This window comes from Lissotriton helveticus, chromosome 6 (assembly GCF_964261635.1).
Source record: "Lissotriton helveticus chromosome 6, aLisHel1.1, whole genome shotgun sequence".
NCBI lineage: Eukaryota > Metazoa > Chordata > Amphibia > Caudata > Salamandridae > Lissotriton > Lissotriton helveticus.
The window spans coordinates 966,328,645-966,341,956 of NC_136067.1; the positions used below are offsets into that span (position 1 = coordinate 966,328,645).

General features: G+C 41.6%; 1 protein-coding gene across 4 annotated transcripts in view; it reads left to right on the forward strand.

Annotated features, from left to right (window-relative positions):
* ARID1B (AT-rich interaction domain 1B) overlaps positions 1 to 13,312 on the forward strand; it is an 807,447-nt gene that overhangs the window by 716,532 nt on the left and 77,603 nt on the right. The window lies entirely within an intron of this gene.

Consider the following 13,312-nt stretch of genomic DNA (forward strand, 5'->3'; position numbering starts at 1 on the left):
GCGTTGAAATACGAGGTGATGCATCCATCGCTGTTGCAAGCGAGGCATTGGTTCCAAAGTGGGGCAAAGTTGTTGATGCATCGATGTCAAGAGTGCTGTGTGAACTTCTGAGACATCGATGTCAAACTGCTGGGCTGAAGGCGATGCTTCAGTTAGAAGCCACGCACTCCCAGGAATGCATTGGAGTTGGGGACGGGGCTTTGCAGATGTCGGCGATGCATTGTCCAAAACTCACACAATGGTGGTGATTCGGAGGCCCTGCGTCCGTAAAGTCAGGGCTGCATTGTAAGTCAAGGTTGTGACGTTGTGCACTCAGTGAGCGGTGTCCACAATTTTTTGCAGGCAGCGGTGATGCTTCGATTTTGCAGGGAATGCGCTGGTTGTGAACGATGCTTTGGTGTTGATGCGTTGGTTTCTTGAGTTGCAATACCAAATACCCACTTTCAAGCACCCAGGACTAGATTTGCCACCACTTAGCAGAGTAGGAGTCACAGCAGAGGAGCCCAGGTGCTGATAGCAAGATTCAGGTCAAGTTGAGACTTCAGTAACAAGAGGCAAGCCCAAATAAGCCCTTAGAGAACCTTAAGAGATGTAGAGAATAAAGTTCAGTCCTCTCACTGCCAGGCAAGAAGCATCAGACCAACACAGCAAAGCAAGCAGCAAAGTGGCAGTCCCTCGTGGCTGCTCTTCTTCCTGCCAGAATGTCCTCAGTCCAGAAGTGCTCAAGTATATTGTGTCAGAGGTTCAGTACTTATACCCATTTTAGCCTTTGAAGCAGGGAGACTTCGAAGAAAGGTCTTTGTAGTGCACAAGACCCTACCCTTGCTCCAGAACCACTACATGGGTGTATACATCTCTTTGTGAAGGCATACCCCTATTCAGGTGCAAGTATCAGCTCCTCCCTCTCACTCTAGCTCAGGAAAACCCATCACCCTAGTGATGGGCCATCAGTAAATGCTGGCCACACCTCCGCTCCCTTTGTGTGTGACTGTTTAGCGGGAGTTCACAAAGCCCAGCTGGCATCCAACCCAGACGTGTAATGCCAACTTTCTAAAAGTGCCATTGTCAGACCTGCAATTTAAAAACCAACTTCACAAAAAAATGTGTTTTTAAATTGTGAATCCAGAGACACCAAACTTACTCTTTCTATATTTTCACAATTGAAAGTTACACTTGTAAAGGGTTACAAGGCAGCTCCAATGCTAACCTTTGGGAGAGATCGACTTTGCCATAGTGAAAAACGAAGTTAGCAGTTTTTCACTACCAGGACATGTAAAACTCCAAAGTACATGTCTCACCTTTTAAATACACTGCACCCAGCCCATTGGGCTATCTAGGGCCTACCTTAGGAGTGACATATATAATAGAAGGTTGGGCCTGGCAAGTAGGTGAACTTGCCAGGTCAACGTGGCAGTTTAAAACTGCCCACACAGGCTCTGAAGTAGCAGGCCTGAGAAGGATTTGAAGGGCCACTCATGAGGGTGGCACAATCAGTGCTGCAGGCCCACTGGTAGCATTTTATTTACAGACCTTGAGCACATGTAGTGCACTGTACTAGGTACTTATTAGTAAGTCAAATATGCCACTCGTGTAGAAACCAAATGCCATTACATTTTAGGCACTGAGCACATGCACTTTAGCAGTGAAAAAGTACCAAAAGTCCTTAAACCAGCAAAAATGAAGTTCAGCACACAGTCAAAACAGGAGGTCAGAATACTGTAGCATTCTGGCACCGTCTGGGATGGTCGAATGTACTCACAAAAGCAAAACCGCTATGGTATGCCCAGCAGTTGGGTTTTCTTTGCGACCAACCCGGCTTTGATAAGTGGGACACTATCGGGATCTCTGTGGTCGGAGACCTGATTAAAAGAGGCTCAATACTAAGTTTTAAGGAGCTACAGGAACAGTATAAATTGGCGCAAGGGGAACTGTTTAGGTACATGCAAATTTGACACGCTCTCACAACAGCCCTGCCTGACCTCACAGAGCTACCAGATCACCGCTGGAAGACCAGCTGCTAGATGGCCACTACACTCCAAAGCTATCTCCTTAACCTACAAAAAATTGTGTAACAATCTGCCTGATACCCTACACAAACTTAAAGGACAGTGGGAGGGAGACCTGGGACCACTTGATGATGACTGGCAGGCAGCCCTGATGTCCCCTAAAGAAGTGGCCATCACCCTCCACTTTCGCATGATACAATTTAGAGTTCTCCATAAATCGTATCTAACAGGAGTGACATTGACAAAAATAGGGACCAGAACTGATGCACTTTGTCTAAGGGGCAAAGAAATGAAATGACCCTCACACCTGGTTTGGCCTGCTTAATGTATGGGCGGCGATAGACCTCACAGAGGTGGAACAACAAATGGCCACACTCTGCTATACCCTTGTAAAATGGGAAATAGCCAAGGGGTGGGGGGCGGCAAATACACCGTCTATCCAAATATGAAAAAAAGAGCTTGATAAATGTATGATTGCAGCAAAGCAAGTGTTTATGAATCGTGGGTGTCCAAAGAAGTGGGATAAGAAATGGAGCAAATGGAACGTGGTAATTTATGTATCTCCCCGATGGTGAAATTTGAAATGCGACGAAGTGGAGATCGAGAAGAAGATATTGTGTAAATGGGACTTTCTTCCCCGTGCCATTGTATTATTGTGATAAGTGATTATTGATAACACTGATTGCTAATCTATGCGTAAACTATAAATGAAACTAATAAAAAGTGTTAAAAAAAAACCAGAAGGTCAGAAGGCAAAAAGACAGGGGGAATCACTAAATAAATGCAATTACAATACAATACAATACAATACAAAAAGATGCCAGGTCTAACAGAAACCTATTATACTTTTTACAATTGATTTTAAGATCGTTCTTTTTTTACTTTACTCTGTATTTATCTGTATATTTTTTTCTCATCTTATTATTATTTATCTACATTCGTTAGTGGGTGAATAAATACAAGCATTTCAAATAATTTATTTCCACGCTTGTGTAACTAATTTTATGTACACTTCGATGTTTCTATGGTTCCACAGTTCTAACAAGCAACTGCACACATTAGTATGGGAGTACTGACACAGGCACATCTGCAGTTGTTTAAGATCCTTTCATAAATTGTATTTCTTTTTGGTTTTACCTGGCCCATGCCATCAATAAGTAAATGATAACTTGGAGATGCACTGAGCAAGAGACAATACTGCTTCCGGTGAGGTGTGTGCAACACATAACTCGAACCAGTGAACTAAATCACTGAACCTGTTTTAATGTACCTTTTTTCACACATGGATAATGGACTCTGTATTGGCGGTGAGGATTGTATGAAAATTGATCCGAATGGTGCATTCATTCATTGCTGTTGGCACGTGGTTATTGTTGACAGCATAGACTTCTAATACTAGATTTCTATATTTTTCTGTTTAAAAACAAATAACATAATGTGTATGTGTAAAGCGCACGTTCACCCATGGGTATCTTGGTGCTGAATAGCAGATGTTTATTGTTACCCAACTCAATGGTACTCATTGACCTCAAAAGGATGAAAGGCTGGCGGACCTGCCAGGATTTGAACCTGTGACAGTGAGGTCAAACACAGGCCCCTACAGTGGACGCATTAGTCCACTAAGGCACCAGACCCGACAAATACAGACATGGAACAAATGTTCTGAATATTTGTGGTAAGGTCTGTAAGAATAGAATACTGTAAGCACTGTTTAAGCACTCAGTAAAATAAGATCACAACCATTATGACATAGCCAAGATATAGTTGGAAGGTCTAACATTCAAGTTCCAAAAGTAGATTTTTTTTTCCGGCTGCCAACAAAAATCTACTTACTCCAAAACTAATAACAGGCAATGACAATGTTAACAGATACAAAGGTGGCTTGACAATCCGTAGCGTGACTAACATTTTAAAATGATTACAACATGCCTGTTATGAGTTCTGGAATACAATTTCTAGCAAAACAAAAAAGGTAAGCACGATTGATTAGACGAATTAGCACAAGCCCAACATTCATGCAATGTCTTGAAAAGTGACCTCTTAGAGACAGAAAGGAACTGATGAAACGGAAAGAAGTATTGCCTTTCATAACTATTACCAATACAGGCCAGAAGTATCTCCATTCCACTAACGTTGGAAAGAAAAGAATACTATCTTACAGAGCTTTCCTGTAATTCAGTTCGGTCTCTTTCTGCATGCCACCCAGTTAGAAACATCTGGATCAGTCATTCCTTATACTCCTTCACATGTTTGCAAAGAGATGAGGGGAACCACTTGCTAAACTGGAATTTCTACTATAGATTTTACACTACTCGGTCAATCATTTCCCCGTTGACCGCGGTGCGAATTCCGCCGCGGTGCGGGCGAAATAATGAGTGGACATGGTTCGGACGGCGCCCGGCCGTCGTCCGCACCCCCCGCTTTGACGTCGGACGGCCGGAGAATGGAACGGGTTAAGACAGTACTGATTTACATTATAAAGAAAACCAGAACGTCACAGTGCTCATATAACAACCAAGAGCCAGCTCATTTTCTCTCTAGATTCAATCAGCAACAGAGTAACCCCATTATCCTACACCGTAAACTGCAGAGGGTATTTGCTTTTAGCTATAGTAATTCTCTGCATTAAAGGTATCTGCTCAAGTCTGTGTAATACACGTAACCGGAACCAATAAACGTAAGGATTGAACCAGTAATAATGTGCCTTTCAACACGTGGACAGTGGACTCAATCCTGGCAATGAGAGTACTGCGAAAGTGAACCTGAATAGTACATTAGGTTATGAAAGAGACCACAGCAGGACTAAGAATGCAAACAAGCCCTGGCAATTAAGTCAGACCGGCCCACCTATGGGGCTGTTGGTGGTAAACACTGCTGCTGCTTTTGTTATTTTGTTACAAGGTGCTGATATTGCAGCACTGTTGCAAAACCGATCTCCAGTAGCCAAAAAACAGCCCCCACTGCTCCAAAAGCGTCCCCATTCTTCCAGCCCACCTGGACAACGCCTAGTGCTTGCTACGGCCAGTCCGGCCCTGAGGGAGACTACTGAGCCCCCCGTGCGTTTTTACCATCAGGCAGTCCTGTAAGTAAAGCAGCTCCCATAGCATAGATGAAGAAGCCGCTCTGGGCGTACAGGAAGTGAAAAAGTCACAGTAGAAGTACTGTATTTAAAGGCAGTTACTACTATAGCAGGGAGAGGGTGCTCAGTGTTCCAGGCTCACCGTGGATCTTACTGCAATGAAACTTGAGCTGTCTCTTGCCCTTTGTTGCTGTTGTTCGAACCCCCTAAATCCAGCAGGAAGCATCAGCAGTCTATTGCTGGCCTGTCAACCAGTATGGAGGTAGGGGATGTAAGACCTGTTGCGTCCCAAGGTTTATTTGTATTTTCTGTTTTGACACGGCAAGCTCTCTCATGAAATCGGTGTCCGTGTGCTTCTCAGAGAACAAGTGTTGGGGAAACTAGCTTCTCCCTGCAAAGAGAATTAAACAATAACAAGTGATCAGATCGAATGTGGAATACAGACTAGTTAACTAATAAGATCATAGATTTTGGGTTGGATTAGAATATTTAAAGAAGAGATAAAAATGCAGGGAACACTGACAGATTAAATTCGGTTTTATATCTACTGATGACGGGTGATATCCAGAAACACATGTCTAGAGATTTACAGCACTAACCTGCACCAACTTTGGTGTAATACTCCAGGAAATATTCAACGAAGCCTGCAACATGAACTGCATTTACCATAATGCTCAGGGGCGAACTGTGTTGGGAGGTGAAGCAGTGTGCTCCTGCCCCTTCCTGACTGACAGTAAGATGCTGGGCTAGTCATTAAAAAGTGAGTTCTGTTTTGTGGTGAGCCTGCGAAGAAGGAGTTGAGAGTGAGGCTAGGGGTGACTTAAGCTGCTCCTCTTATAGGGCACTTTTCTATAGGGCCTGATTTAGTACCTACTGAATGTTGCCTATTTGTTTTTAATGCGAGAGTGGGGACCTTGCATTCTCCCTTACTCTAGAGCATGCCCTGCATACTGCCCTTTCATGTGCAAACAGATTGAGAGCATCCAATTGCTGCAACCAGTGATTGTTTGGATGTATTCAAATAACTTTTCCCTAGGCTTACTGGTGCTCACCCTTCCACGTCCAGATAGGGCAGCGTATTTGAAAGAGTTTTGTGTCTGAATGTATGTTGCTGGTGAACGTAGCGACTTGTGGGTGCCTGCCAAGACTCATTTTGGCGAGTCTGTAAAGAAAGAGTCTACATAGCTTGTCGTGAATGATGGGCATGGATAGGAGCAGGGATAACCCAAAGCTATCTGGAACGATCTCTCTCACAGATTATTCTGTCAAGATAACTAGAAGAGTGTTATTATCACTGCTTCATCCCTTGACAGACAAACAACTTATTCTGATGGACGTAACATGGCCTCAGACCTTGGTTAGCCACTGTAGATCAATTTATTTGTCAACATCTTATATCCATGAAGCAAGCTAAAGAACAAAAAAATGGACGTTACAATTGGTCTTCATGGATCTTAGTACAGCTTTTGATAGTAAGCAATCTCAAATAATAGGAAAATATGGCCTGTTTAGAGGTTGTGACACAGTTAATCCTCCTTTTGCATTGTGTAAATAAGAACATGACCGCCAGGGTTTACTATAGCCCCGATGAGTTAATGTACAGAGTCTTTCTTATCTAGAAGAGGTGTGCACAATAATTGTGTCCTAGCCCCTACCTATATTTTCCTGCATATTAACCACCTCAAGGGCACTTTGAGGAGTAACACATGCGACACACCATGGCAATGAAGGAAGCACATCCACGGACTGCATTAGGTGGACAATGATGTTCTCTGTGCAAGAACTGACTATAGTTTACAGGAATTGATCTGTTATTATGTGGCCTCTACGACAAAGATAGATCGGCTACCTACTGGTCCAAGGCATATATTTTAGGTATGGGCAGAAATAATTATAGAACAAAGCCAATTACTCTTTGGAGATTTATTACTTAAGCCAGTTAAGATTTTTCAGTGTTTTAGGAATGTATTTAATTTTCAGCATAACGAGAAAGATCTTTCAGTTAAAAATCCTGTCTTGGGCTAACACAAGGGTCTATTTTTAGGTTTCACTTGAGAGAACTTGCATGCTCTGTCAGCAAAATATTTGGTTTAAATAAAAAAAAAACAAGCTTAAAATGGGCTTCAATCCCACCCATTACTTACCAATACTTTCCATTGGGTGACTTCCATGTCACTCTTGCTCGTTATTGGTCATGCCTCCTGCTTCTTCCTGGCTGCTTGCCACCTCCTGCTTTCTCCCGGGGCTTCTGTTCCTGCAGTTGAGCATGAACCTAGCGCAACTTCCTGTTCCTTCCACTGGCAGCACGCTCAGCTGTGTACTTCAGTTTTACTTTTTTCCATGCACTCTCCTAGAGTACATGGCGTTGTACGGTCTACTCTCCTACTGCCTGTTGTTGCTTCTCTTTCCCCCCGCTGCTCCCTCGTGTTGTTCCCCCCCACACCCTCCTCATGTCTGTTGCTGCACCCTCTTTCCTCCCACGTACCTCCCTTCTGTTGCTTCCCCACTGCCTCCTGTTCATTGTTTCTGTTCCCTTCCTCCTCCCCTGCTCCTCCCTCTTGTTGCTTGCCTTCACCCGGTGCTTTTTTAAACATATTGCACAGCAACACCGGCTGCTGTGCAATATGGCTTAAAGAAAAAAAGTGCTATGACACCGTCAACGCTGGCTGCATCATTTCACTTTTTGTTATTTTTTTTTTTTTACACTTTAAGCCATGTTGCACAACAGCCCACCCTGATGTGCAACATATCTAAAAAAAACTAAAATAAACATTGACAACGAAATAGATCGCACACATGCAAAACCTATTGTCTTTGCCAGTGCTTGTTAGTTTTGCTTTGTAGGCCCTTTCTCAGTCCGCCTCCAAATTGATTTTCGTATTTACTTTACATAATTCACTTTGATTGAATAATGGACACATTCTTATATACAAGGTTGTCTCTCCTACTGGCATTCTCTGCTGCCTGATAGGCTAGTTCCAGCCAACCTTCATCCATGCCCATTGCTCATCTAACTCTGCTACTTTACTGGAAGGCAGGGATAAGGTGAAACCATTCAGCACCTTTCATCCAGATGAGGATTGTAAGAAAATGAAGCACTTGGGGAGGAAGTTGGTGGCCTCCTCTGTTTTCCAATATAAACTGCAAACGCCAGACCAAGAAGCAATTCTGCTTGTATTTGCACTCTCTTGGTAAATGGAAGAAAAGGAATCTAGCAAGGTACCGGAATTTCGAACACGACAGAAAACAGCTTCGAGTTTCCACCTATATGCAAGTAACTTGATGTACTGTCTGCTCCAAAAGTAGTTACCTTGCAGCCAGTCAGCCCGCAGGGATGCTGTTGATGGTGAAGAATTTAGGCAACTTGACTCTAGGAAAGCATGTATGACTGAAAATCTTTTGACGTCCATACACTCTTTTCAAAACAATTTGATTAATATTAAAGGAAAATGTTACTCCAAAAACGGACACTGGAAGGTCCATAGTTCTATTTTTGCAAATTATTATTTTCACTACCCAGACAAGCATAGTTTTCAGGAGCATTTACTAGGAAATTTTGCTTTTATCTGCCAAATGCGTCTTCAGAGATCATACAACCTCACAAAGCAGCACTCTGATTGAAGAATGCCACATGTGAGTCTGTAGAATTGGAGGTTATTCTCATGAGTCCGCAATCCTCAAATTTTCCAACTATATTTCCTGGTTAAGAGGGATGCTTGCACATTGTCTCCCCAATTGGCAACATTGGTCACGTTGCGTGTTTTTTCCTTGACAATTTCAAGTTAGGGTTGTAATTTTGTTTCACCAAATTTCCCACCTTGCATTCCACCATCCTCTTTTCCCATTCTTAAAGCCCATCACAATCACCTTATTCAAGACAGTTAGAACTTCTGCCTTAGCAATTTATAGAGTGCATTTCTAAAGAGAAGTTGGTGATCTATTTAAGGTAAGAGGAGATCTTCTCTAGTGGTTACATTGCAGACTTTGGAGCCATGAGATGGGTTGTAATCTAAGTTTATTTACTTGAATAATTCCTGATCCTGGGAAAATAATTTTTCTGTCTTTCTGTCCTCGAACCTGCTAAAATAACGCACCCCTTATAATTAATCAGATCACCAGTATATAGCACAGTTGTCCCTTTTCGGACTCGAAGGGTCAAAATGCAATTCGTTGTATTCTCGTAATACTGATTAATTATAGAAAAGAAAAACAAAAGTTGCACGCCTATTACAGATTTGCGAATCGCAAGCAAAAATTAATCTGAGGTTACCTAATTCAGATGGATGCTTTGCAGATGTTAGTCCTCAAATCAAGGGGCGTTCTTTGTCACATCTCAAAATGACAAGTTTGTAGGAAGCTCGTAAGGTACCCGAGTTTAAGGGTTGAAATAGAGGTCTATTATTTTAGAGTAGTTTGTGTCGGTTTGAAACCTGCACGATAGATATTTGACAATTGCTCATTAGTAGAAACTCTCCTGAGATGCCCTAGCATTCACACTCTTTCTCAAATGAAAGATTGGCTGATGGAAACTAAATGAGCACAGGTGGTGCTGTACTCTGCGCCCATCCAGTTAGAGAGCCTCAGATTTACAATTGTCTACAAAAAGCCCATGTAAATTCACTGTTGCATTATTCAGCACCAAGAAAGTGTCTATACATAATCAGTCAGAATGTGACTAGTGAAAATGCAGAAGGTTCAAAGCCACCAAACCTAGACAGTGATGTTTAAGTCAGTTAGCTCTAACATCTTCTTGCTTTTGTACTATTGACTTGGCACCAAATCCATCCAGAAATGTCTCAATAATCATTAAGTCCTTGCAAACATTATCTCTACAAGTATGAAAATTCCACAAGCTCTACATGATCTGCAGTGTGATCACAGAGAGGATTCCCAACAACAGCCATTAGTGAAGAATCTGTCACTTCATGGTTGAAGAGCTGTTGCAGAGTTCTCATCAGTGAATAGATTATGGAAACAAGATTAAAGAGTGCACACCAAAGACTTAATGGTGGTGCGAAAAAGAAAGTACACCTTCTTAAAATTATTATAATTAGTATATATGTGATGTTCTTCTAGCCCTCGCCAAGTTCTACTTGTAGGTGTATATCCTGATGTGACAAAAAACGCACAGATTTCACTTTTATTATTGTATTAACCCTGTAGCCAACATTCAGAAGCCTTACATGAAGCCTTGTGTCTTAAAAATGTTTTATAAATAATGGCACTGAAATTGATGGCTTCCATTTGTCTTCTGTTAATCCTTGATGAGGTATGCCAGACCTTCTTATGTATAATCAAATAATCTTAAGAGGCTGCACTTTCTCTTTCACTTCACTGTAGAACTCAGTTGCTTGGCTGGTCCTCCAGTCTTTCCTGGTTGTTACCTTTTTTGAGTGACGGGGCATATAGAAATCACAACACAGCAACCATGTTTATATCTTTCGAAAAGGCAAATCCTAGACATACCAATTTTAGGTCTGAAACATTTATCCTCTCAGTACAAGTCATCTTTCTACAGTACAACACTATCACTACCAGATATTTTGTGACAAGATTGCCTAAAGAAAAGTCAGAATGCTTAAGTATTGTGTCCAGGTTCCTAGCGAAGCGATCAATAGCTGAACCCAGCTACGAACTTGTCATAACAGATTTGTCTATGTTTTACTCCTCTCCTCTCATAAACCACGAGATCAGTGGCTCCAGTTTCTAAACTCATTATTCTGACATTATTCTTCTCATGTAGCTATCCTGAAGCTGAAGATTATGGTCGACCTTCTTTGTTAGGACAATGGAAAGTACTGCATCAGTAACCAGCGACCATGAACAGTTTTAGAATTGTCATTCTTCCTTAGGAATGTATGGAAGTTTTAAAAGACGCCATGAAATCTTCCATTATACTTCCTAATATGAAAGTGTTTGTTTGCTTTGGAGACCCTGTGTTGCCCAACTTGTTTGGAGTTTTTTTTACAACTGTAATGTCTGCTAGAATGGCTTCATTGAGGAGTCTTAACTCGTTTTCATGACAATAGGGTTGTTGTGTTGCATTCAAGTTTAATTAGTACTACGTGCCCTCACAACATGCATTTTTTAAGGATGCCCTTGTCCTACACAACATATGACACATTCTATGTCCAGTGTATCATGAGGTCCACTGCTTGTGTCTCTTGTGTTGTGGGACGTAGTATGTTTCATTCATCAACAGAGCTTTTTCCATGTTCCATGGATGGTGGAGCACACTTCCATTGCTATGACGTCATTATGAAGCATGTTTCATGTCCATGTGTAAAGGCGCATTCCATCCCCTGCAACATATATCATCCGTTGAATAATTTGGACCACTATATGTCATGTCCACCGAAGAGCGCATTCCTTGTCCTTTACTTTATTGGCCCTATTCAATTTTTCACTAGTCATTCCGGGATGCGCCTTCTTTTGTGTATCATAGCGCATGATTTGTCGCTGTCATTGGATCTTACTCTATGTTCCATGCACCATATTTCAACATCATGGGTTTTTATGGAGTATGTTACCTGTCCATGTGTAGAGGTGCCTTCCATCCCTAGAATAACTGAGACTAGTGTACTATTGAATGGAGCCCATTCTATATCCTGTGCTTCACTGGGGACAGTTCACGGCATGTTTTTTGCTGTTGCCATCCAACGTTTATAGAGAGAACACAGCTCCATGAAGCTTTTGCTAACTAGCGGTAGGCTTTTTAGTTCTGACCTTGAAATGTCTTTAGATTGTCTCGCAAAAATAATTTTCTTTCCCAAAAAATCGCAAATAATATACTTACTTAGAGGGACTTTTGGTCAGTAGGCTTCGTCCATTGGCCTGCTCAATTTTCATTCACAAGTTGCTTCCTCCCACCACAGCAGACAGTATGACGCAGTTGGTCAGCTTACCTAACCCATTGGTTACTTTCACTTTGAGTGACTGCACAAAACCTTTGCACATTGTTCACATTAACTAAAAATAGTTAATTTCGCTTGATTGACAAACCTGTTTAAAATGTGCATTTAATCTAATTTATTTCTATCAACTTAAAAAGCTGATATTTATTTTGTCTGCAGGGTGTCCATCGAAATTATGATTTATTTTTCATCTCTTTTTTATTATAAGTAATAAAGTAGGCTCTTGTTTATGGTCGCTTCCTTCGATTTCAGTGTTTGCTTACTGGTGATTTATTCTTATTTCCTTTACACATATTAATAAAATGGCAGGCGCTACTGAAAGGGTTGATATTCAAAAAGACATCACTAGCAAGGCATCCATATCGGAGAATGTTTTTTTTAATGTGATTGCTTCTATAGCGGACGTTTAGCATTGGCTTAACGTGCCATATGCTTGCAAAAAAAATTAAAACAAGTATACCATCGCAACAGCCTCCCATGGCCACTTCCACTGGCTTTTCCAAAGCTTTTTCTTTTGTAGAATGCAGAGACTTCCTTTGTAATCTTTTATTTAAGTTGTTTTTCTTTAGAAATAAAAAGCTCGTTTAGCAGTCAAGTAGTCCTACATTCTGGATCCTTTTATATAATGCTCGTATGTTTTTTCTTGGCCCCCAGAGCCGAGAATCTAACCCACAACAAACAGATGGCAGAACGCCCTGCCTGAAAAGATTTATTTATTCCCAAGAAATAACTAGTTTACAGGAAGATTCACGCTCAGAGGGGCTGGGGTGTTTTTTTCTCCACATAATTCAACCATTTGTTATTCCTTAGAGTAAAGATCTGCTCGGTGAAAGGCCATTTATCCTCGCAGTGTTTTGTACGACAGAGTCGGGCTCTTATTACGTTATGCATATTGAGATATTGGATTTTTAATAATGCAAACATTTATCAACTTTCGCTCGAGCATTTCTCGAAGTGCCTTTTTTGTTCCGCATTTATTCATTCAGAGGGTAACAGATGAAGAGTTTAAGGATCGTTTTCAGCAGTCAGGCGAGTGTCTTTCATGGGGTAACTGTTTCCCCCCACCCCACCCCCACACACATTTACTGCTTCAAGCTGTTTTGCACGATTCACTGTATCGCAAATTAAAAAATCTCGCCCATTATTCAGATTTGAGCTGTTTCCAATCATAAATTCCGAAACTTATGTAAGATGCATTTAGCAACATTTATCTGGATTTTTTAACGTTTGCTTTCAAGGTTGGACTGGCCTATAGGGCACTCTGGCAATGCCCGAAAGACTGGTCTGACAGGCCAGTATGGGGAACCGTGTTT